The sequence below is a fragment of the Rousettus aegyptiacus genome, unplaced genomic scaffold (assembly GCF_014176215.1).
Source record: "Rousettus aegyptiacus isolate mRouAeg1 unplaced genomic scaffold, mRouAeg1.p scaffold_m13_p_8, whole genome shotgun sequence".
Lineage (NCBI taxonomy): Eukaryota > Metazoa > Chordata > Mammalia > Chiroptera > Pteropodidae > Rousettus > Rousettus aegyptiacus.
The window spans coordinates 38,605,275-38,628,363 of NW_023416311.1; positions in this window are offsets into that span (position 1 = coordinate 38,605,275).

Sequence of the window (23,089 nt, forward strand, 5' to 3'; positions counted from 1 at the left end):
AACTCTTAGCTAAGCACTCCCACCATATTTTCTACGTGGTTACTGCTCGTATGTATGAGTGATATTGTTCTGTATGCCAACCACCATACTTAATTTTCTTATCGCTTCTGTTTTTAAATGTTCTTGGGTTTTCTGAGTTTATAATTATATCAAGTACACATTAAAACACATATTGGCATACATTTTGCCCATATTTATGTTTTATTTCTCTTGGCAATTGCATTGGCTAGTACTTTTAGAAAAAAATGCAATAATGTGATAGTGGACATTTCTGAGTTCTTACTCAAAGGAATGCTTCAAAGGTTTTACCAAGAAGTAGGATGTTTTGGTTTGAAATACATCTTTACAAAAAAAACAAAACAAAAAACAAACAAACTGAGATCTGAATGATGGGAGAAGCGAGGCACACAAAGAGGCAGGGGAAAAGCATTTTATTCAGTGCATGGGAAAGAGCAGATGGGATGGAGTTGTGAAAATAAGCATGCCTGACTATGTAGTGATTTCTAGAATTCAGGAGCAGGGAAACAAGGAGATGACAATTCTGTCATTTTGAATTAACTTCCTGGCTTTCATGATGTGTTTGAATCTGTGCCGGTCACCTCTGCTTCTAGCTCAGTTCTGCTACTTCCACTGCCTACTGATCCTGCCTCAGATGGACTGGATAAGCTCACACTGTAGGGCAGTGGTGAGGATTGAGAACGGGAGCACTACTGTTTCTCTGAGGCCTGGCCGAGGTTCTCATTTTATTGTTGTCTTGGGAAATCTGCCCTGTGGTCTTCTGCTACAGGGTCACTTTGTCTTTCATTAAGGGGCTACTCTCCCTACCCATCTTCTCCCACTAGCCTCCTGGTGAGCTCACAGCCAGTACCCTCAATTATCCCTCTGCATCATCCTTGGAGTGTGCAGGACATCTGAATCCCAATGTGCAATACCTAACATCATTTCTCAGTGCCTCTCTGCTTAACTATGTCGCACTACAGTTTGACTTCACTGTTGTTATTCTATTCTTTCCTAAGGCACTTGATATTTTTCTAAATTATTCTTTAGGAAGTAAGATGTAAGCCCCCTGCTTGGGCCAACATTTTTTGATTATTTTTGACATTACCATTATGGATTATCAATATAGGATGTGCAAGTAGATATGGGAAGCCAGGCAAACCATTTAGCCTTTCTTTACTTGCTCTCCTTCTCACCCTTCCCTCTCACCTCCAATTTTAGAAGGATATCCATTTCCTCTACCACCTACCTCTCTACATGGTGGCTTCCAGTGAAGCTTAATGCTCAGACCTTCTGTCTTTTGATTAGTGAATTGAAACTTTGGGAACTCAAAGGACCTTTTCCTTTCTCAACAAATGTTTGCTATGCTATCAATAATAAAGTGGAAGCACAAAACTGAGTGATGACTTCCAAGTTCTAGGCTGAGCTCAGTTCTTTATATGGAGGGCTCGTGCTCTTGATTCAGTAGGTAAGTAGCTACAGGGAGTAGGACAAAATGATTTACATAGAATGAAATGTTGATCAGTTTAATTTCTTACAAGTATTACTCCTATTATACGGTGTGGAGAAGGATTTTAGGCTGAGCCGGGCTAATTGGCTGAATGCTGGGCCTGATCAGCACAGAGTCATTGGCATAGCAGAAGTCCAGTGGGCTTTCGGTGCTTATCTAACTTACATTCTAGTCTAGTAGGACTTGAGAAGAAACTGAGACTACCCCAGTCCCACTTCATCTCCTATTCTAAGAATAGAGATTAATTAGTTTTATTCAATCATGGTAATTCCATTTTAGTCGTGGTACCTTTTCAATAATCTAATCGTGAGCGGTCTGTGCATTTCCCAGGTAACTTTCATTAGTTGTGGTTGTCCACGTGACCTAGCTTAACCTAATCATACTGAACTGAAGCTTATTTCATGACTGGGAAAGAGTCTCCATCTCTCTCTTTTTGGATGTTCCAAGGAAGCCTGAAACCCCATTGCTTCTAATAGCTTTCTTGTGACTAAGGACAAACAGTTTTGGAATGAAGTAGATTCTGTATGTAGCAGAATGAGTCTGGGTGAACTAAACAGCTCTGAAAATCTCCTCTGTCTCTAAACTTATTGTTATGTGAAACAATACATTTTCCAATTTTCCAAGCTAATTTGAGGCAGGATTTCTGTTTGTTTGTTGTTTTTTAGCCCAAATTCTTTATATGGCATAAATGGGTTGGAGAAAGTAGTGGATTGGTGCCAGGTAATTGACATTTGTGCTAGAGACAATGAGTTAGAAAGCTGGAGAGGGAGATAAAGTAGGGGTACAGTAAGCCCCTTGTATCTCAAACTCTTTAGCAACAGTTGACCTGCATGGTATATTTCACAGTTGCAATGGGGTGCACAAAGAGTTGGCATATATAAATTTTGGGTTAGAAGAGGAGAGGGAATTACAGTAACTACCATTTATTAAGAATTTAGGTTCTTGGCACTGATTTTCATCTTGGATATATAACCGTTTTTGCCACTCAACAAAGAGATGCTTAGAGATAGAAACATGAGACTGAGATGTTAAGTAACATTACAATGATTACACAGCTAGTATAATTTGATTCCAATTTAAGTTTATCCACAATGCTTTCTAAGTCCTTCACCATCTATGGCATGGTTTAATATTTAGGAAGGCAAGAAAGTACAAATTCATTTTTAAAAGAAGTCTTATCATAATCCTAATGTGAATAGGAGATATATCTCCCAGCTCTAAGGAGCATTTGCTAATTCAGAGTAGATTTAGAACAATTTACTTCTTTAGTATTTGGAGTATTTTTGCCAATTGTTCCAATGTTCTGAGAGCAGAAGACTCTGAGAGTTTATGTACTTTTCATAAGACCGACAACTCTGTCATCTGAAAGATATCAGCATAAAGATCCATAAATCTTAATGCTTGGAAATTTGGGGAAGTTCTTTTACCTCTTTTGTGCTGCCCAATACACCAAGCCAGGCAGAAGAAGCCCTTTAGAGCCCTGGCACTTGATGTGTTTCTCCAAATTGTGCCAGAATTACTGAGAAAAGAGATGGAGGGCAATTTAGGGGATATTAGTTATTTAATGTTATAATCTTTCCTCCTTTCCAATATCCTGCTCTCCTTCAGAGCTTTGATCTTAAAGATGAGTGAGAAAAGACTGATCCTCTAAGGTTCTGGGGAAGGAAAGTCGGAATGGTTTGGTTTGCATTTTCTATTTTTTTTTCTTCCAAGACAATTTTTTTTTTTTCTCTCCTAGAAAGTATCCTTTTTATCAAGGTGACATCCAAATGAACTTAACTTTTTTCTCCTTTCCTAGTCTAGCCCAAGAGGTTAGAGCCACACTTTTTTTTGGAATACTACATTAGGATCTAGAGGAATTCTGACATAGTTTCCTTAAAGAAATGTCAAATTTCCTAAAATGTTTTCACATAGGAGCTATCTTTTTTCTTCACATTTTAAATGCAGTCATATACTGCTTAATGGTGGGAATACGTTCTAAGCGATGTGTCGTTTTGAACAGTGTATACTTGCACAGAGCTATTTAATGTAGTCTACTACTGCAATTGTATGAGCTACACATTTATACAACTGGCAGCACCAGTAGGTTTATTTACACCAGCATCACCGCAAACACCTGAGTAATGCCTTGCCTTACGACGGCTAGGGCGTTACCATGGTTATGACATTATCACGGCTTAGATGTTACGACGGTTACGACATCACTACTTAATAGTTTTGTATAGGTACGTTGTTGACCCAGTGTCGTTATGACTGTATTCAATTTCTTCCCTCTGACAGCTTATTTTACAGACCTGGTCAGTTCTGGGGGAAGACTTCATATGAAACTATGCTTCGTACTCAGGAAGGAACCCTTTGGTAAGTGTGATTATTAGGGACATTTGAAATAATGAATTTTTTTTTTTACTGTGATATGTATATATGTGTGTGTGTGTGTGTGTGTGTGTGTGTACCTGTGTATGTATTTGGCTTTTGTGTGTTTTAGAAAGTAATTGTTAGGCGAATCATGAAGTTTCCATTTGTGTAGTTCAAAAATAGTTAAATACTGCAATTTCGTATAGTTCAACCTAGTCCTAATATTTTGGTATCTCAAATGTTTACAAATTTTGCATGAACTTGTTCTCATAAATATTTCTTCTTATCTCAAATTTTTGGAGTGAAAAAAAGAACCTGATATGAATTTCTTTTTCTTTTTTTCTTCCATTTCTGAGGCCAATCACTGATGCTGAATATTTCCTTGCAAATGAAATCAGGTGCTCTGTTTTTACCCTTGTCTTCAATTTTGAATCACATGTTAATACATTCTTTTCTTCTAAAAAATTCATGGTGTAATTGCATGATGAACTCATGTAAAAGAATAAAATATCTGTCTTTGATGTTATATTCAGGAAAAATAGTAGAGTTAAACTTTGAATGCACTTCCAAACAGCCTTAATTAAAATAGAGTAAATATCTTATTGCCTTTTTGTGGCAATGCTTCTGACTTTATTAAAAATTATGTTCATAAACTCACTAAAAGTAAATCATATGGTCTATTTAGAGGGAAAAGGAGTATAATTTCAAAATAACAATAAACCAGATTTTAATTCTGATGTAAATATGCTCACTTTATATAATAATTACTGAGAGTAGGGACTTAACACTTTTCAGCCCTCTGAAAAACAAAACAATTTATTTAATTGTATATTGGTTTTTATTGAGGGTCAGCAAATGTGAAATACTTAAGATCAATGAATTTTACTTTTGGTTCTTCTAAATACTCAGGGTTTAAAACATTACATGTTCAAAGATAATAACAGGCCTCACAATCACCCTGCTATTGCTAAAACAGGTGGAATGTTTCCTAGGTTACTGACAATGAGGCAGTAACAAGGAAGATGAGGAACAGCTGCCCCTACAGGTTGCAGACCATTGGAAAATTCCCCCAGGAGTGCTCTTTCTGCATATTGATGTGTTAGAAGTCTGCTTCCATCCCCACCTCCTTCACGTTCTGAGGGACTCAACGGTTGTGATGTTTCCATGTGGGGGTTCCCTTTCATCTTCCTTCTCTTAGTCACTTCAGTGTGGAGGTTCAGGACATTGCTAAACTAGACATGTTCAGTGATTTCGGCAGCACAAGTTAATGGGTTTAGAGAATTTGGACAAAGTTTTGGGATTTAGCGTCTTTATTGCTGAACTCATATTCACATGGCAGGGATTTTTATTTCTTTTTTCTTTTTCTTCTTCTTTCTTTGCCTCCTCTTTTCTTTTACTTCCTCCTCATCCCTTCCACCTCAATTCCTTTAATTTCCTCAAAACTACTTGGTAAGCTGGTTTGGTACGTGAGTATGTTTTCCAATAAAATAATATTGTAAATGATGTTTAGATTCCATAATAGTTCATAAACTAATTATTAGAGTTAAAATTTTATATTGCAATTATAAAACAACATTATAATATTGACAATTAAACTCAACAGAAGACAATTAAAAGTAGACTTTTAGTTTGCAAGGATAATTTTTAATTTTAAATCTTATTTTATATTTCATTTAATTTGCTCTTATTGTGACTTAATTTTAGGATTCATGATAGCTTGTAATTTAAAACTGATATTTTAATTTATTAAAACATTTAACTCACTTTCATTTAACTTGATTTAGAGAAAATATACATGAGACAATCTAATCAATAGTCTTTCACTGAAGTAATATATTAAGAAAAGTAATTTCTTAAGAAAATGATTTTTATTATCAATTAAGTGAGGCAGAATTTTAGTTGTATTAGGCCGGTAATTTTCTTTTTCTTTACCTGTGTTACCTATCATAATTGGAGTAGCATTGTTTCAAGTCTTCTGGGTTAGACATTTCAGACATTATATGGTGGTCTGATATTGCCCATCATTCTTAAAAAACAGGTGAGCAAAAATTCTTTAACTTTTTCTACCATTGAACTTAATTTCTATTTGAACAACTATTTTTCTGGGGTGGTAGAAAATTGTTGTGATTAGTGTTTTCCTCACCTTTCCTGCTGAATGCCATAGTGTTGGTGGTCAGATGCATATATATGATCCATTGTGCCATCTGGCAGTGCTGACATTTGCACATCATACCATCTTCTGTCTGGCCCTTGGTCACTGGAAAAAGCAAATTACCCAACAGGGTCTCAAGTTCTTGTTTGAAAGGTTCTTGATAGTCTACCACTTCTCTTGGCTACTTCTCTGCATCCTTAAGCATATGGGAGCCATTCAGTTCTTTTGCCCATGAGCTGTGGTGAACTCTTACATTTGAGTAAAGTCTTGTTAGTTCTACAACACTGTACTGTTATTTCTCAACTGAGGATTTTTTGCATTCTTCTACTGAGAACAGAGTCTACTCATCCTTTTACTCCCAGATGCCACAAAATTTTCTGGGAGTTCTGCAGGATCGTCACAATGCAGGTCCCATTTCTCAGGGACCGGTTATTGCCTTGGCTCTGACGAACACTCTTCTCCTCTCCCAGTCCTCAGGGAATCTTGGTGTGTTTGTGTTAAGGCATATGGGAAGGCAGTGGCCTGATTTTTTTTCATTCTGATTTCTCCCCAATCTATTTTTCTTCTCCAAGGTTTGAATTTTCCTTAAGTCCAAGCTTTTGAAACTTAGAAGCAAAGAATAGTCTAGCTGACTAAAAGAGGGTGGTAGGTATAAGAAAGGGCCAAGAGATAACAAGAAATGGTTGGAAGCCAGTTATTTAGAAAATTTCCCACCATGTATAATAATTTCCCCTCATTAACCACATCTGATCAGTCGTATATCCTATGAATACGAACATTATGATATCTCTTGAATTCATTCTGTTATCTCCGGGAAGATTCAGGGAAAATCAGTGGTTTCAAACTTCCTGCGGACTAAACTCCAAACTTTATGGAATTCAAATTTCTTCAAAATTGGATCCCAGTTACAATGCATGATTTAGCTTTTCCCATATCCTACACACCCGATCCTCTACTATTTCAATTCTTGAAAATATCATTCACATTGCCACCTTTATCTTTGCTTGTGCTAGTCTCTTTACCTAGGATTTCGATGCCTTTTGAAAGACTATTCATGTTTATTATGCAAGGCTCAGATTAAATGCTACCCCATCCAAGAAGCCTTCATGAGTTTCCTCAGAAAGAAAACAAACAACTGGCTTTTTTTTTTTTGACCACCTTCACCCACTGGCTATCTTTCCTTTTCCTTTTTTTTTTTTTTCCAAGTTTCCAAGCATCTAAAAAAAAATTCTATCTTGATTAAAATTATCCATTTAAACCTTCAACAAGTCATTAGATTTTAGACACATTGAAGGAAATAATTTTCTTATTTCGAAATTTAACAAGGATTTCTGATTTTTTTTTTCTATTGATTTTATACCGTCTGCCCTTTTAGCTGCTCTAACAAAGGCCAAAATAACTGGCTTTTTCTATCTTGGAACTTGGCCTCATTACAGTTTCCATAATGGTCTTAGATTAGGGTGACCACAAGGCCCTCAAACGACAGGGGCAAATGAGCATCCTGGATAAACCAGGCTATCTGGTTACATTGTCTGAACTGGCTGCTCTTTTTAAAGTAATAAAAAGTAAGGAGGTCGAAGAAGAAGGCAAACTCCTGGAAGTTTTACTTATCACTTTTATTACATCCCAAAAGAAAAAGTAGTCACAAGGACACACTAAACTGCATGGGAGACTGGGAGCATATGACTGGGCGCCATATTCTGAGTTAAACTCAAGGGTTATTAGTAAGAGGAAGGAGAGGAGACTGGGTGTTGAGAGACAATAAGTAGTCTCTGCTACACAGACAGGATTTGAATGTTTCCTTGTAAGTCAAAGAGAAGATAACTAAAATTTCTACGAACTTGGGAGTGCTTTCCTTTGGGTGATGGGGAGACATCTTGTTTTTCACTCTTTCCTTTAATGAGTACATCTCTTTTTCAAGATAAAAATTCCTGAGAAAAGTGATTTGAGAAAGGAGCCCAGAAAATGTAATATGTTTGTCTTTAGTATTTTTAAAGTAGATTTTGTTATGGAATTAAGTGAAGAACAATATTTATTTAATAGGCTGTCCCAATAAATATACTTCAGAGGAAATTGGGGAAGAAAATATGCAATTAAACTGAGGGTTTTACAACCAGATATCATCAACTGGCTCTTCCAGCCCTGCTCTAGTGGATTTGAGGTTTCATACTGGCATTCCATCCAGTAGGACTGAGTCTTCAGCATCATTCACTAATTAGCCACGCCATCGTGTGGGCGAACTCAGTTTAGAGGAATTTAGCCATAGGCACCCATGGTGTGCTCACAAGTGGTTTCTCTGAAGATTTCAGTGGAGGTGAAAGGCTTCCTTGCAGATATATCTTTTTAATCAATGGTGACCTCAATATGTCATCCCATATTTTTTAAAGGATCTGAAATACAACAGCTATTCCTTAAATTTGAATGTATACCTTTTCCTCTCTCTGCAACCCCCAATTTTGCTATCAGTCATGGTTGCTAATACCCTTGCTGTCTTCAGCCTAGCTGCCAACTCTGTCAGTTACCGAAATATTGTTTATGCAGGAGCAATTTATTTTTCAGAGAGATGAAAAGCAGATTACAAAAGCAGAACATTGCCAACTTGTTGGAATGTATTCCAGTGCAGAACACTTCAGTATCATTTTTGAATTTTTATTTTATTTCGATTGGTAAAGCACCTCTTGAATAATTGATTCATTAAAAGTCATTCTCTGCTTGAAATAATTGCCAATGTTCCTTTATTTTTGATTGTAAGCTATCTCATATATTCTTGAAAATATTGGACATATGAAGGATAAATTGTGACAGTGCTTCAGAGTGACATGTTTCTGTCATGTAACATGTATGCTATGTGTAATTTGTGTGTAAGCATATTTTAATGTAATTTTTATCTTATTTGAAATAGTTTATACTTTTTTTAAACAACGTTTTACATTTTTGCTATTTTTACAAAACTTATGCGAATGCAGGTAAGGCAAAAGGATTTTTGTTATATTCTGTAGTCTTATTTTCTTGGGAAAGACAAACAATAACAAACATTTCTACTTAGAACATGTTGAGTTTTATAGGGAAGAAAATGATACTTAAAATTGGACTTTCTGTCCTCATTTTTTTTATTGTATGTTATTTTCTTACTAGTCTCCTTTCATCCTCTTCTTAATTTTTTTCTCTTTATATTTTCTACTCCCACCCCCACCCCCCATTTTAACTTCATATACTATTTAGGGAAGTTCTGAATTAATTTCCTCTTTTGGCATTGATTATCTCAGAAAAAGATTACTTTATAACTACTATTTTATGCTTAGGAAATCTAAAGTGTTTATGAATTTTAACTCAGTTAGCATAATGGAAAGAGAACTTTCTAGGTCTTTCTCATTCTCTGTTCCTCTCTTTTACACATTTTACAAACTGAGTAATATCAAATATCATAAACTCCATTAAGAGAGAAGAAAAACAATAGCTAGGAAGGACCTATTTCATAACAGTAGATATTATTTCCATTTCTAGGCATAGTGACTGTTGTTCAGTTTGACCTCCATTAACTTGTTGAATACTATTAAAAAGTTATATTTTGTATTTCTTGACTGAAAATACAACTAATCTACATACTATTTGAGAATAAATGTCCGTTTTCCATTGAGATTATACCAAATGGTATAATCTCATGATAGAATGAGAAGAAACCCTTTTATTTAAAAAATATATATATAAATATAATATTTCAGAAACCAGTTTTCAATCTTTGTTTTTGCCAAAGGCTGTATCAGTGTTATATCATCACAGTTGTTATGAAGAACTAGGCCGTGGTAGGGTCTATGTTGTTGTAATTCTTACTAGTTGTTTAATATAATTACAGTTTTTTACTTTATGCATGCTGAGAAATTTACATACTAAATAAAACAAGTGTCTTGTGATGTTCACTATTTGGTTTTTTATTTTATTTGACATGTAAAACATTTTCTGTATTAGCAAGCAACACCTATAGTAATGGTATGCAGATCACCTTATTATGTAGATTATGGTGTAATTTAGATCTAGGTTTGTTCAAGAATCAAATAAATAAACAGTTATTACAGATAATACTTATTTTTCTGACCATATGTAAGTTGAATTATTTTATTTCAAATGGTCATTTGGGGCAATTATAAAGTCAATAATATCTACTGCTGCTTTAGAAAGAGCTAAACAGACTTACATTTCATATTTTTCACATCAAATATTTAATAGTGATCTCTAAATATGTATTGTCTGCCCTGAAGTAAAGTTTCGAATGGACGATAATGAGACTGCTGTAAAAACAAACAAACAAACAAACAAACCAGAATGGCGAGCATGCGGTTTTTGAAGCTGTGACTTAGACTCAAAAATTGATTCTGTGTGTATACAGTATATCCTAGTTACTGGCTATCTAGTATTTTCAGGTATATGAATATCTCTGAAAATGGGGGTTTCATGGTTCAGTAAATATACATGGTCAAATATCTGAGTGGAGAGTCCTAAGCAAGGGAGAGAAGAAATGAGGGAAATGCTATAAATAAAAGGAGACAAGTTTTCTTAAGGTTAACTATATGTCAACAATGAACATTTGTTAAAGACTTCAGAATTTATTACCTTTATTAGTATAATAACTTCCTAAACTAATTTCTCTGCCCACAATCTGCCCCTCACTAGTACGTTCTTCATGTAATTTTTGCCCGTGTATGCTCTAATTCAGAATCCTTCATTGGTCCGTTTTCACCTATAGGATAGTCCATGCTCATTGGTATGGTGTTCAAGGCCATCCACATCTTGTCCTTGTTAATAACATCATCAGTTTCACCCTTTCTTGTTCAGTCTGCTAAAGAACTCACAATTGCCAGGATGTGCCAGGCTTTCCCTTGTCTCTGAGCCTCTTCTACCTCAAACTCTGCCATTGACTTTTACCTTGCTTTGCTTCTGGGCCCAACTCAGTGTCAACATTTCTGGGAAGACTGCCTTAATCCTATTTTGTAAAACTTCTAGGTTAGGAGCTCTTACTCCCCTCCATATAGTTTGTGTATAATGTTATCGTATCATTCATTCACTTGCCTGTCTTTCCACTAATCTGACTAAATATATATCATGGTTATCAGACAAATGACTTTGAGATTCCAGTGAGACTGGTTTCTTCCACTAGATCCATTGGGAGTTTTTTATTCCTCCTAGTCTCTGAGACATTCTGGCAGGCAGGGACTAATGTTCCGCTTTCTATTTTTGATAATGAAGTAGGTTACCAACATTTTGTGGATTCACACTTTCAGTCACTGCAAAAGGAAAAGGTAGATTGTTTTCCAATTTATATCAATTATTCTATGTAATATAGAAGGCAATGATAGTTACAGTCTGGAGAAAACATTCTCTTTAAAACAACAGAATGAATAAATGAATAAATTTATTAGAGATTCATACAATATAATATTGACTGGAATATTCACATCTTATCAGAAACCTATTTCTGACTTGACTCTGTAAAGGTTATATTGTTCTAGTTAATTTATTTAATTTTATTTATCACACAGTTATTAGCTGCTGCTGATATGCCAAGAATTGCACTAGGTATTGGCAGTGACTAAAACATGATCCTTGTTCTCAGAGAGCCTGTAGTTGTACAAGAGAGAAGCTTCTTTCATCTCCCTTCAGAGGACTGGAATGTAATTCAAATAGATCAGATTATTGTGGTTCTGAGAACTATCTTATTTTTTTTTTCTATAGAAGACCTATTTTGAAAACAATTCTTGAATAAATGAAATGGAAACTTAAAATTTCCAGTTAAACAAAATTAAGGCTAGCTATCCAATAAACAATAAGTGTATTCACTTTTATTGCGTGATGGCAAAGCTTTGTTCTATTGATCAATAAAAATAGCACTCTGAAACAGGAACATTTACAGAAAAGAAAGACATTTAAACTTCTTTCTGACTTAGTTATTTGTTAATAGCTTCATATTTCACTTGGTACCAGAGGATATTACCATGGTGGCATTCAATAAATTTAAGGCAACAATGGAAATAATTATCTATAGAAAGCATGATAAAATACTAGGAAAACATCATGCGATTATGGTAATAATAGAAAATAAAATGACACAGTATGAAAATTGTGACAATTTTATGATAAATAATATCATAATGATATTATTGATATTAATGATATTGAGAATTACAAATAAATGCCCTTGTACTTCTAGTTTTTTTAAAAAATGAGTTAATCCATTTAAAATTGTTAATTACATTTAGTTTTAGAAAAATATATTTATAAAATTTTTAGTTCTTGATTAAGAACATTTAGGTTTTTGTTTATCAAATTTCAGAATAGAGATGCTTTGTGACTAATTCTGCTCACTATGCAGTTTCCAAACATCGAATGAATTAGGATTTAGAAAATAACCTTAAAAAGTCTGGACCTCACTCATATCAGCTTGTGGTATTTTCTTTCCACTTAATCTACAAAGAGAAGAAATGTGTATGAAATTTATTCTGATCACTGCCTGTGTGATCCTGATTGATGTTTGGGAATCTTAGATCCAGCTTAATTCTCTTGTATTTGGCAAGATTTTTTAGGTCTGTTTTTGATTCTCCACTTCTTGTAAGCCATTAACCCCTTTTATTAAACTACAGGAAGGATGGGGAAGGAGGGGGGTAGTGGGAACAAGAGTAGGGAAGAGGTTTGAACTGGGGTTACGAACATGATTCGGGGCTTCAAGTGTTTTCTCAGTCTCTGTGTCACGAGCACTCAAGAAGGACATTGTGCTGCTTTGGCAAAAAGTACAGATTGATGTTTTCCTGTGAATGCTGTGCTTTGTATTAGGCCCTGATGGTCAGTTAAAGGTATGTGAGTTTCTGAAGAGACTGTTTGATTTGAAGCCAGCCTAGGCATGGGAGTCGGTGGTAGTCGCCACCTATTCTGAATAGGCTGGGAAGAAACTTAGTTCCCAGGATTCTGGAGTCTGAATTGGTTTAAGGGGGTTGCCTGTAAAAGATTTCCTGAATAAATTCAAATGGTTTCTGTCAACGGAATCGGACCCTGTGGATCTATTAACAGAAAACCGTACAGTTGCTTGGTGATTTAGGTAGATGGATATATAAAGGAAAGTGAAAAGAATCACAGGCACTTCTAAGAACAAGATCATTATACAGTCCCTTTGTTTCTGCAGTTGTGTCAGCTGACATCAGGTTTCTTATTATCTCTGATGCTAAGAAGTCTCCAGAGAGGCTATGTAGAACAATCTGTACTGCAAGTAGTTTCTTTAAAAGAGAGAAATTTGTAGAGAAAGTTATGGAAGGATGTGTTGCAAACTATTATCACTAATTACCTTGCAAGTGGGGTGGTAGTGGGCATGTAAGGTAATAGTAGTGGCGATGGTGACAGGGAGATCTTAAACTTTTTTATTCATACATTTATCATTGTTTGAATACCAAAAATATAAAATAAATATAGCATCTTTTTATTTTCTTCCAAAAGGATTAATTATTGTGTTTGTTATTAGGATTATACAACCTTAACACTTTTAACCAAAAAATAAAAATAAAAAGTGGAATACTGAAATGTATGAACATAAAATCACAATTAAAAAAAAAATGATACTAACAGTCATCTCTCTCAGTGAATAGAACAGAACCATCTCCAGAGTTCTTGCCTACCAGCTAGTTCTCTGCTTTATAGTCTTTTTGGTTGTTACTTCATTTTTAGCAGGGGGAAAGGGACAGATATACTTGTTTTCATTTCAGGAGGAGGAAAATCTTCAAGATGAAAAGTTGCCTGCTGAGAAAAGTTGAATAAATTAGGGAATATTCATATAATATATTAAAAGAGGTGGATATTTTTACTTGCAAGATGTCTGCAGTATGTTGTTGCAAAAAAAAAAATTGAAAATGTCACATAAAACATACACAAACATTGAAACATTGTTTTGATAAAAGGAATGATATCCAAGTGATTGGATTATTTCCCTTTGTTCTTGCTTTTTATTATGAAATTTAAACATAAAAGTATAATACATGCATTTGGCTATGTACATATATACCATATACACATCGTGTGTGTGTGTGTGTGTGTGTGTGTGTGTGTGTGTGTGTGTGTGTGTGTTGCAAAAAGACTTTACCCATCCAGGCTACCGATACCAGTATGTCCCTCTCCAAATGCATCTGCTCATCATGCCTCCTTTTTTCCAGGTAACCACTATTTATCTTTTGCATGACCCATTCTTTTGCTTTAAAAGATTATTTACTTTTATTTACTTAATCTAAACACTTTATTGCTTAATCTGGAAAAACTGAGTAGCATCCACAAATCTCTTACCTTTAGGTGAAAATTCCAAGAGAAGATAAAATGAACAGTCTCTCATTCATTGGCTTCAGACATCTCTATAGTTTCCAAGAGCTTTTTCTCAGAAAAGTCAGTACAAGGTTCTGATCAAGTCCTGAGCAAATAGGACTCCCACAAGTAATCAAAACATCTGGCAGGCCTAGTACTGAATACCCAATAGAAATGCAGTCAGAGGGAGTAGACTGCTTTTTGTTTTATTCTTTTAATTGACTACTTTTTAAGTCTCAGGTTTATCTGAAGACAGAATAGTTCTGTGGAGATGAAATGAGTGAACTTGCCTGCTTCAGGGTGCAGGGCATTTAGAGAAGAGCAAGAGCTTCACCAGTATATGATCAAGAGAAAAAAGACATGCAGATAATCTGTGTCAGATTTACCCAGGCATTCTGTCATCAGGTAAATAGAATTATATGATTAGAACCCTTGAACATCTATCACTTGAGTGACACTACTCCAGCCTGGGCTGGATGCGTATATCCCTGTGCACAGCTGCCGCCCTAGGATCTCTCCTCCCTGTCTTGAGGATTCCTCTTGCCTCTTTGCCTCTCACCTGGGTTGAGTCCTGTTTTCTGATACTGATGTTCTTTGGTTTGCTTGTTTGCTCATTATTGTTTTGTTAGCACATATCACCTAGTAGATTTTTGAGAAAGGGTAGAAAGGATGTACATTTTTAAAAAGGCATTTCAAGTCTGAAAATATCTTTAATTTCCCTACTTCATTGATAATTTAGCTGGGTATAGAACACTATTTTGGAAATCATTATTTTTAGAGTTTTGAAGCATTTCTTCAGTGTCTTGCTTTCAAGATTTCTATAGAGAAATCCAAAGCCATCTGATTCCTCGTACTACCTGTTATGTGTTTTTCCTCTTTCTCCCTCACTCTGCCAGAAACATGTAGAATTTTCTCCTTGTCACCAGTGTTCTGAAAAACCGAGTTACAACTTGGTATAAGTATTTTAGATCCTCTGTACTGGGTACTCAATGGACCATTTTAAGCTGGCAATAAACGATGAATTCTTTTATTAGTAATTTCTTCCCATTTACTTTCTGTTCTCTTTTTTTGGAAAACTTATTATTTGGATGCTGCATCTGAGGAACTATTCCTCCTAGTTCTCTTATCTTTTCATTACTATTTTTTATCCTTTGGTCTTTTGTTCTACTTTCCAGAAAAGTTTCTTCTTGATCTACTTATGCTTCTATTGGGTTTTTAATTTCTGCCATCATGGTTTCTTTTTTTTTTTAATTTTCATGATCTCTTTTTCATTCTACATGTTCTTTAAAAATAATCCAGTTTGTATTGTGGTATATTCTTTCATCTCTTTGAAAATGATGATGAAAATGATTATTGAAGATTTTCTCCAATTATACTGTCTGTTTCCTCAAAGTCATTCTTTATGTAAGTTTGTTTGGATTCTACCTTCTAGGTTAGAGCTTTTCCTCAGATGTCTGGGCATCCTTGGCTATCTGCTAATGATTAAGATATCCTGCCCCTCATGTGTGGGGTTTGTCGATATTATGCTTTTATCATAGGGTGACTTGGGTGGGGTGTTTACTGGGAAGTTTCTAATGACAATATTTTTAGGTGTTTCTCCTTGGGTTGGACAGATGCTCTAGAGCAGAGCCTTCTAGAAGTTAAAAATCTCATTGCTGGAATTCTAGAAGTGAAATTGCAGTCTTTGCTTTTAAAATGGGGAATGAATATAGATGCACCGTTTAAAATATAGGTACCTATGCTCTCAACTGTGCATGGCATCCTTTCAACCAGAGACCCTAACAGATTAAACCCACAAACTTATGCTGACATGAAAATGCACAGCACCATGGACTAGAGGATCTACTTACTGATCTACTGCTTCTTAGCCTTCCCATGGTCATTTTAATTATAGCCCATTTCCTCAATCTTTCCTTAGTTCTGAAGGCATCATATGTTGCCAGTTCCTGACCTTGCAAGGATTCTGTGGTATATATAAGATTATCTCTCAATTTCCCCCTCTATTAGCAGGAGCTTTAGTGTTCTTTCATCTACTAAATCAGTTGCTACACACACATCTCCTTTGTATCATCCAATGTTTTATTGCTGGCCTCTTCATCCTCCTTTTACAGGTTTATGTCTTTAAAAGTCCCTTTACTCTGGTTTCAGTGAGGTTTTGTGAGAAAACAATTTTCAGTGAATGAACTTGGTCTGTATAAAGTAGAATGACTTAAAGTTTTTGTACTCTTGTCTGTGTGTTTAATAACATATATTACTTTAATAATCCTAAAAATACTAAAGCCAAAAAAACAACAAAGTGAGTATTGTGATAATAAGCAAAAGGGGACCAAATTTTTTTGTGTCTTTCTAATATCTATACATGTAATTGATAAAATTAGAAATTTCTTGTGGACAAGTTAAATTGATCCATCAGAAGAGTGGCATAATTTTTAGTGGCCTGGATCGTAAATGGTATAGGCACTGTCATAGGACACATGTGCTTATAATATGCATGTAATTAAGAATATATGTATACATGTTGCACACATATATAAGAAAATGGGTGGTTGTGAAATTTATTTTCAGTAAAGAACAAATATATAGGGACCTAAACAAAACCTGAGTAGAGAGAGATTCCATGTATAGCTCTTGCATCTTGCTGGTCTCCAGAGTGTACACTCTAATCTGTGGGGTAGGGTGACTCTCTTCAGTACATACAATGGGCAGCTGCCTCCCTCCATGTCCAGAACTTTTCTCATTTCCTTCTTGAATCTCATATTCCATTGCTTCAAGATCTATTCCACTAGATTATTTGAAAACAAACATTGCTAAATTTTGGGTCGTCAGTGATTTAACATATTTCTATTTATGGTTTACAATCTTGTAAGTTACCAAGAGGTTTCTTGAAAATGATAAGGTGACTCTAAAATTATCTTCAATGGTATTCATTTCAGGAAGCAATATGGGATAGACTTAAATAGGCTAACTTGGCGCACACTATGGGTCAAGTCCAGCAGGCCTAGAATTAGCCTTCTGTCCCAATGGATTAAGAAGTGTACCTCAGCAATATTGACTCCATGATAATAGCATGAAACATTAAGGGTATTGCTCTGTAATCATGGCTCAGAATTAGGGGACGTTTGTACCAGCTTGACAGTATTGTTTATTGAAAACAGAGGGTGATAACAATGAGAGTAATGATTTGCACCAGAGAGTTATCTTCTTGAGGCTGTGTGAATATTTCACTATTTTACTGATTATGCCCATTTGGGAAGTTTCCAGCTTAGGGCTATTCCAGAAGTGCTACTGTAAGTATTAGTACACGTGTTTTGGTAAATGAATGTATTCCTTTCTGTTGGGTATATACTTAGGAGTAGAATTAATTGGTAACAAGATATTCATGTTTTCAGGTTTAGTAGATATTGCCAAAAGTTTTCTGGAGTGGTTGTACCGAGTTTTACTTCCATGCAGAAGATCTTTAAATGGTGGAGAATATTGTAGGCATATTTGGTATTTGAGGAAATTCCTTTCTTGATGACTCTGTATATAAATCAGCTAATTATTTTAAAGGGTACTTAACTATAGGTTTTACCTGATGAAAAACACTAATTTGGTTGGTTCTTGTTAAACAATTCCTACCACTGATTTATTTTTCTTAACTTAATCTTTTTATTAATGATTTTAATGTCCAAATCTTTTTCCATTTTATTCTTTTTGGTACATATGACTATTAGAAGGCAAAGCATCATCTTGCAGTTATCCTTTGCTGTAGATTTCTGAGATCAAAATTGGTCAGATTCTAGTCTGTAAACTAGTTTGGAATTTTCTGGTTATTGCAAGTTTATGATGTTTTAAAACGCACTCCCTCTCCATTACCTATTCTGTAAATTCCTGTGAAAGAGAAAAAAAATCTTCCACAGAGCCATGGAATTTTATTTTTCAAAGCGAAGCAGGATTAAGATGAAATTTGAAGTATATCTAATTCACTTTGGAAACCCAAGGAATTTTGGTTAAATAAGAGAAAGTTTAGAAAATTAGACTTAAAATATATACCAATTAGATTTAAATTTAGGGAAGGAAAAGATGGCTCATTTGGAGTTTAAAAAAAAAAAGACACGCCCAAATTGAGAGCCAGTCTTGCTTTTGGAGCACAAAAAGAGAGCCTATGGGGTAAGGCACCTCAGAACGACAAGCTTTAACACCCATTAGAAAAACTTTTCCTTTTTTCCCATCAATGGGTATTCCTGTGAAATGTCTCAGAAATGTCAAACTATCATATGTGAATCAGTATAGTTGATTAAATTTAATCATAACCCTGTGTATAGGGCAGGGAGGTAGTGTCATGAGGAGGCTGGGTTTATCTGTGCACACTTACATTTGCTGACCCACTGTGACTTGCAAGTCACAGGGTTTGGCATGGCAAGCTGTTACTTTATAAGCCTTGGTTTGCTTAATCTTTTTTTTTTTTTTTTTTTACTTTTTATTATGGAAATATTAAACATTCATGGAAATAGCATGGCATTATAAATCTGATATACCCATCACCAAGACTCAGTAATGATCATAACTGGCCAATCTTGTTTTAGCTATAATAGATACTCACTATACCTTGCTTCTCAGGTATGAGGAAGCACAGCCTAGACTCCATAACTACTCCATAACTACTACATTTTGAAATGTTTCAGCATATTTTTAAAAGACAAGGACTTTTTTTTTTAACAATATAATGGCAGCATCATTATCACACCTAACAAATTTCTTTGATTTGTGCTTAATATTTTTCTGTTGCATCGATTCACGGAAGATTTAAACATAAGACTTGGCTCAGATAATCACATCCTTTGCCTCAAAGTTTCCATTACATTTCTTCATGAATGAGCATGATATATTTTATTCAAACCTACTCATATTGATGACAGTTCTTTTTGTTCAATAACTGCTTTATCTTCTTATATCACTATTTTTTTCACATATATCAAAATTTCTCCATTAAATGGCATTACCTGATGCAGCAGATATCTGATGGGTTCTTTTTTATTACTGCATAGATGTCTTAAATGGAGTGTGCTGTCCATACTCCAGTTACAGATAATTGGAGATGAATGCAAATATAGCATTTTGTTCAGCATTTTAAAATTTCTCCCACATAATGTCAGTAGAACTTTGACATGGGGACCTAGAATGGTGTCCATGTACTTGACACTAGGGATTCTCTAGATTAGATTTTCTGAGCCTAGAGAAATTCCCGTGACACCATCAGAGACATTTCAGTATCATTAACCAAGGTACCATGTCATTTAGTGCTTTGAAAAATAAGGGTAAGCTGCAGGTCCACTTCTGTCTCTGCTGAAAGTCAATGGTGGATAAAGAGGTAGATCAAGAGTAATCCATGACATCAGTGTAATTCTACTTTTTCTATTCAGGAATATTCATATTCTTTAGGAAAGGAATCATATCTTGTGACTTCCTTGGTATAAATAAAACCTGTAGATGCTTTTAAGCACCTCAGGAAAAAAAAATGAATCAGGCTTGCAATGAATACAAAGCAGTATATTTTTTGTTTTGTTTTGATTTTAAGAAAAAGAGGAGGTTAAGAATTAGAGCCTTTTAATTCTCTTCTAAACCAAAAAAAGGACTTAGTCCTACTTTTACAGGCTGTAACTCAAGATATTGTCTAGCATTATGCAGCTGTGCACTGCCAAATTTGAAGATTACACTGGATATAATGGTGACATGGATTTCTCTGTGGGCCGTCTGAACTGAACCTCAAAGCTGTTTAGCTCTGTGTTACCCAGTAACAATTTACCTAATTTCATTTACTCACTGCTGGTTATATCAGTCAGGAAAGATGAAGGTATGCTACAATAAAAACCCCAATATCCTCATTCATTACTCAGATAAAATCTACTGAGGGTCAAGGCATCTCTCTGGGAACAGATGTCCTCCATGTATTGGTGGAATTATGTTCTGGCTTATGTCTCTGACTATTGCTAACACACCGTTCACTATTTTTGTGAGGAGACAAAAAAAATAACACTACATCCCCTCTTCTATTTCTTCCTTTTATTCTTTTATAGCACCTCCATACCAACATGTGCTTCCCTGAACGCTTAGGCAGTGGTAGGGAAAGCCCAGAGAATGGAAAATAGTGCATTCATTTCCAAATGCTTTCACGTGGAAGTGCATTCGTTTCCACTCACAATTCACTGGCCACAGTTCACAAGTCACCAGGCCATGCCCAAGGTTAAGGGGAAAGGGAAGTGCAATCCTTCCATGTACTCTGAGTGAGGAGAATTGAAAGTCCTGATGGGCCTCACTGTTGTCTACCACACCAGTTATAGTCTCACTTATTTTTTGAATAATTTTAAAATTCTTTGTTCACTATTTTGGTGAAGAGACAAAGCAAGGACACTATTTTTTTCTTTTTATTTTCCTTCTTAACCAGAAAGTTTTTTCCTGAACATTATGTATTACCACAGACATTTTGATGGCTTTAGATCAGTGTTTTTCAGGCTTTAATGTGCTTACAAATCACCCAGGATCTTGTTAAACTGCATATTTTGGTTCAGAGGATCTGGATCCGAGGTGGGGCCCAGAGTCTGCATTTTAAAAGAGTTCCCAGGTGATGCTGCTGCTGGCCTTCAGAGCACACTTTAAAGAGCGAGCATTTTGGTCTATAACTCTAGGGAAAAAGAAACATGATTTTAGTTGGATTAGAACAGAAATTTAGGCCGTTCTTTATTTTTCCCTCTCGTACATCTAAATTAAGGGCATTGTCTCACGGTGACGGTTGTCAAACATGTAGGAACGCTGTCAATGGAACTCAATAGCTTGCTTCTAAAAGATAATTGGCTTTGTGTTCATTCATATTAAAACAGGAGTCAGAGAAAGAAAGGAGACCTAATTGAACACTCAAAGCATTCCACTAAAAGGCAGTGTCTAATTATTGTGGGGCCCACACAGCAGGGGCACTAAAGGAAAAGAGATACTGAAAACATCTTTATACTCTTCTGCTCTGAAGAGCCCTTCCTGAGATCAAATGCAATTTGTACTAAGGAGGCAGCTACTGATAAGCTTTACCCCCAGCAAGAATCTCAGACAGGCAGTCAGAGCATTTGTCATCATGCTTCGATTTTGCCTAATTATTAGTAGAACACTTATTTTTCCCCCTGATCTTTTACTAATTAAGATTCTTACATGTTTAAGTATTTTACTTAGCACTCAGGATTCCAGATGGGTTGCCACTTGGCTCCAAGATGCAGATTGGAGTTTGGCTTTGGACTAGAGAGGGCCGTTTTAGAGTCTGTGTGGAAGTGCACTTGGGTAGAAATGAGGCTGAACTGGGGTAGTGCTCTTACAGGCACTTCTCATTTTACCCAGAGGCTGTTTTATTCTCTCTGCTCATTTGTAATGCCAGCCCACGATTGTGGAATGGGTATATTGCTATAAATTAACAGCCACGTCTCATACTTCTTATTCTAGAGGTGTAATTCAAAGAACTGTCATAAGGAATAGCAAAGCTATATATTCTTCTTTATAGCAACAGTCATAAAAAAAAAAAAATCCCAATTACTTTAAATTATCACAAAATGACTTCAGAATCATCTCCAGACCTACAACCCTTGATTTTCTTATGGTTAGTTCAAAGGGCAGGATATAGAGCAGTAAGTTTGGGGCTATATTTTATGTTATATTTTTCATGATCCAGAAACTTTTAGTTTACAGCTTCTTACCTTTGAACTAATTCATTGGAGACAATAATTCTAGGTCCTTTTTTTTTTTTTTTTTAATTCTGCTGACACTCAATTTCTGGAATTTTGGCATATTTCACTTCATTTTTATCATTAAAATATTTAGAACTCTGATTTAAAATCTTAGCAAAGGCTTAGTTTTCATATGAGATAGACTGAAACTCGTTAGTATTAACTCGGGGGATTCAGCAATGACCAAAACGTGTCTTGGCAAAGCCACTTCCCTGCAGGAGGCCCTGATGAAGACAGACACACAATGGACAATTGCAGAGGTAAATACACCTTGAGTCCACACCTGATGAGGACAAACACACAATGGACAATTGCAGAGGTAAATACACCTTGAGTCCACATGTCCAATCCCCCAGTGTAAGACTCTTTGTTAAACCTGGCTGTGACTGAAGGTTTCCGCTGCAGGCCTAAGAACATTTCTTCTTATCTCTAAAATTAAACCCTAATTTTACCATCAACAGATTGGCACAGGAGGAGTAACCAAAAAAATAAATAAATAAAAAATCTAATCAGAGCATTCAAGCACGTGTTTGTAAATCAAATGAGTGATATGCCAATGACTGCCCTAGTGAGAAAGGTCTGGCGCAGTTACTCCCTGCATCGAATTGGGTAGGTGGCTCCCATGGATTTAGGCCCCTTGGAAGATTGAATTACTTTCTGGACAATGCTCCTTACCATTTGCTAACTGCAAACAAAGAGATATCAAATTCTAGTACAGACTCTAGAAACTTTATTCATAGGTTCATCTATTCTACTTATCTGTCCATCCATCCATCCATCCATCCACCCATCCATCCATCGACCCACCCACCCACCCACCCTCCTACCTACCTATCCATTCATGCAATTTATCAAGGAAAAAAAAGGTGGGAAGTGATGGTGTCTGTTTCTTCATCTCTGTATAGAATATGTTTTAGTGTCCTTTCCACTGTTCCCACAAAAAGTCACATGTATAACAATTGCTTTAGCAATTACAAGTATATTTTTAAAAATATTTTATTGGGA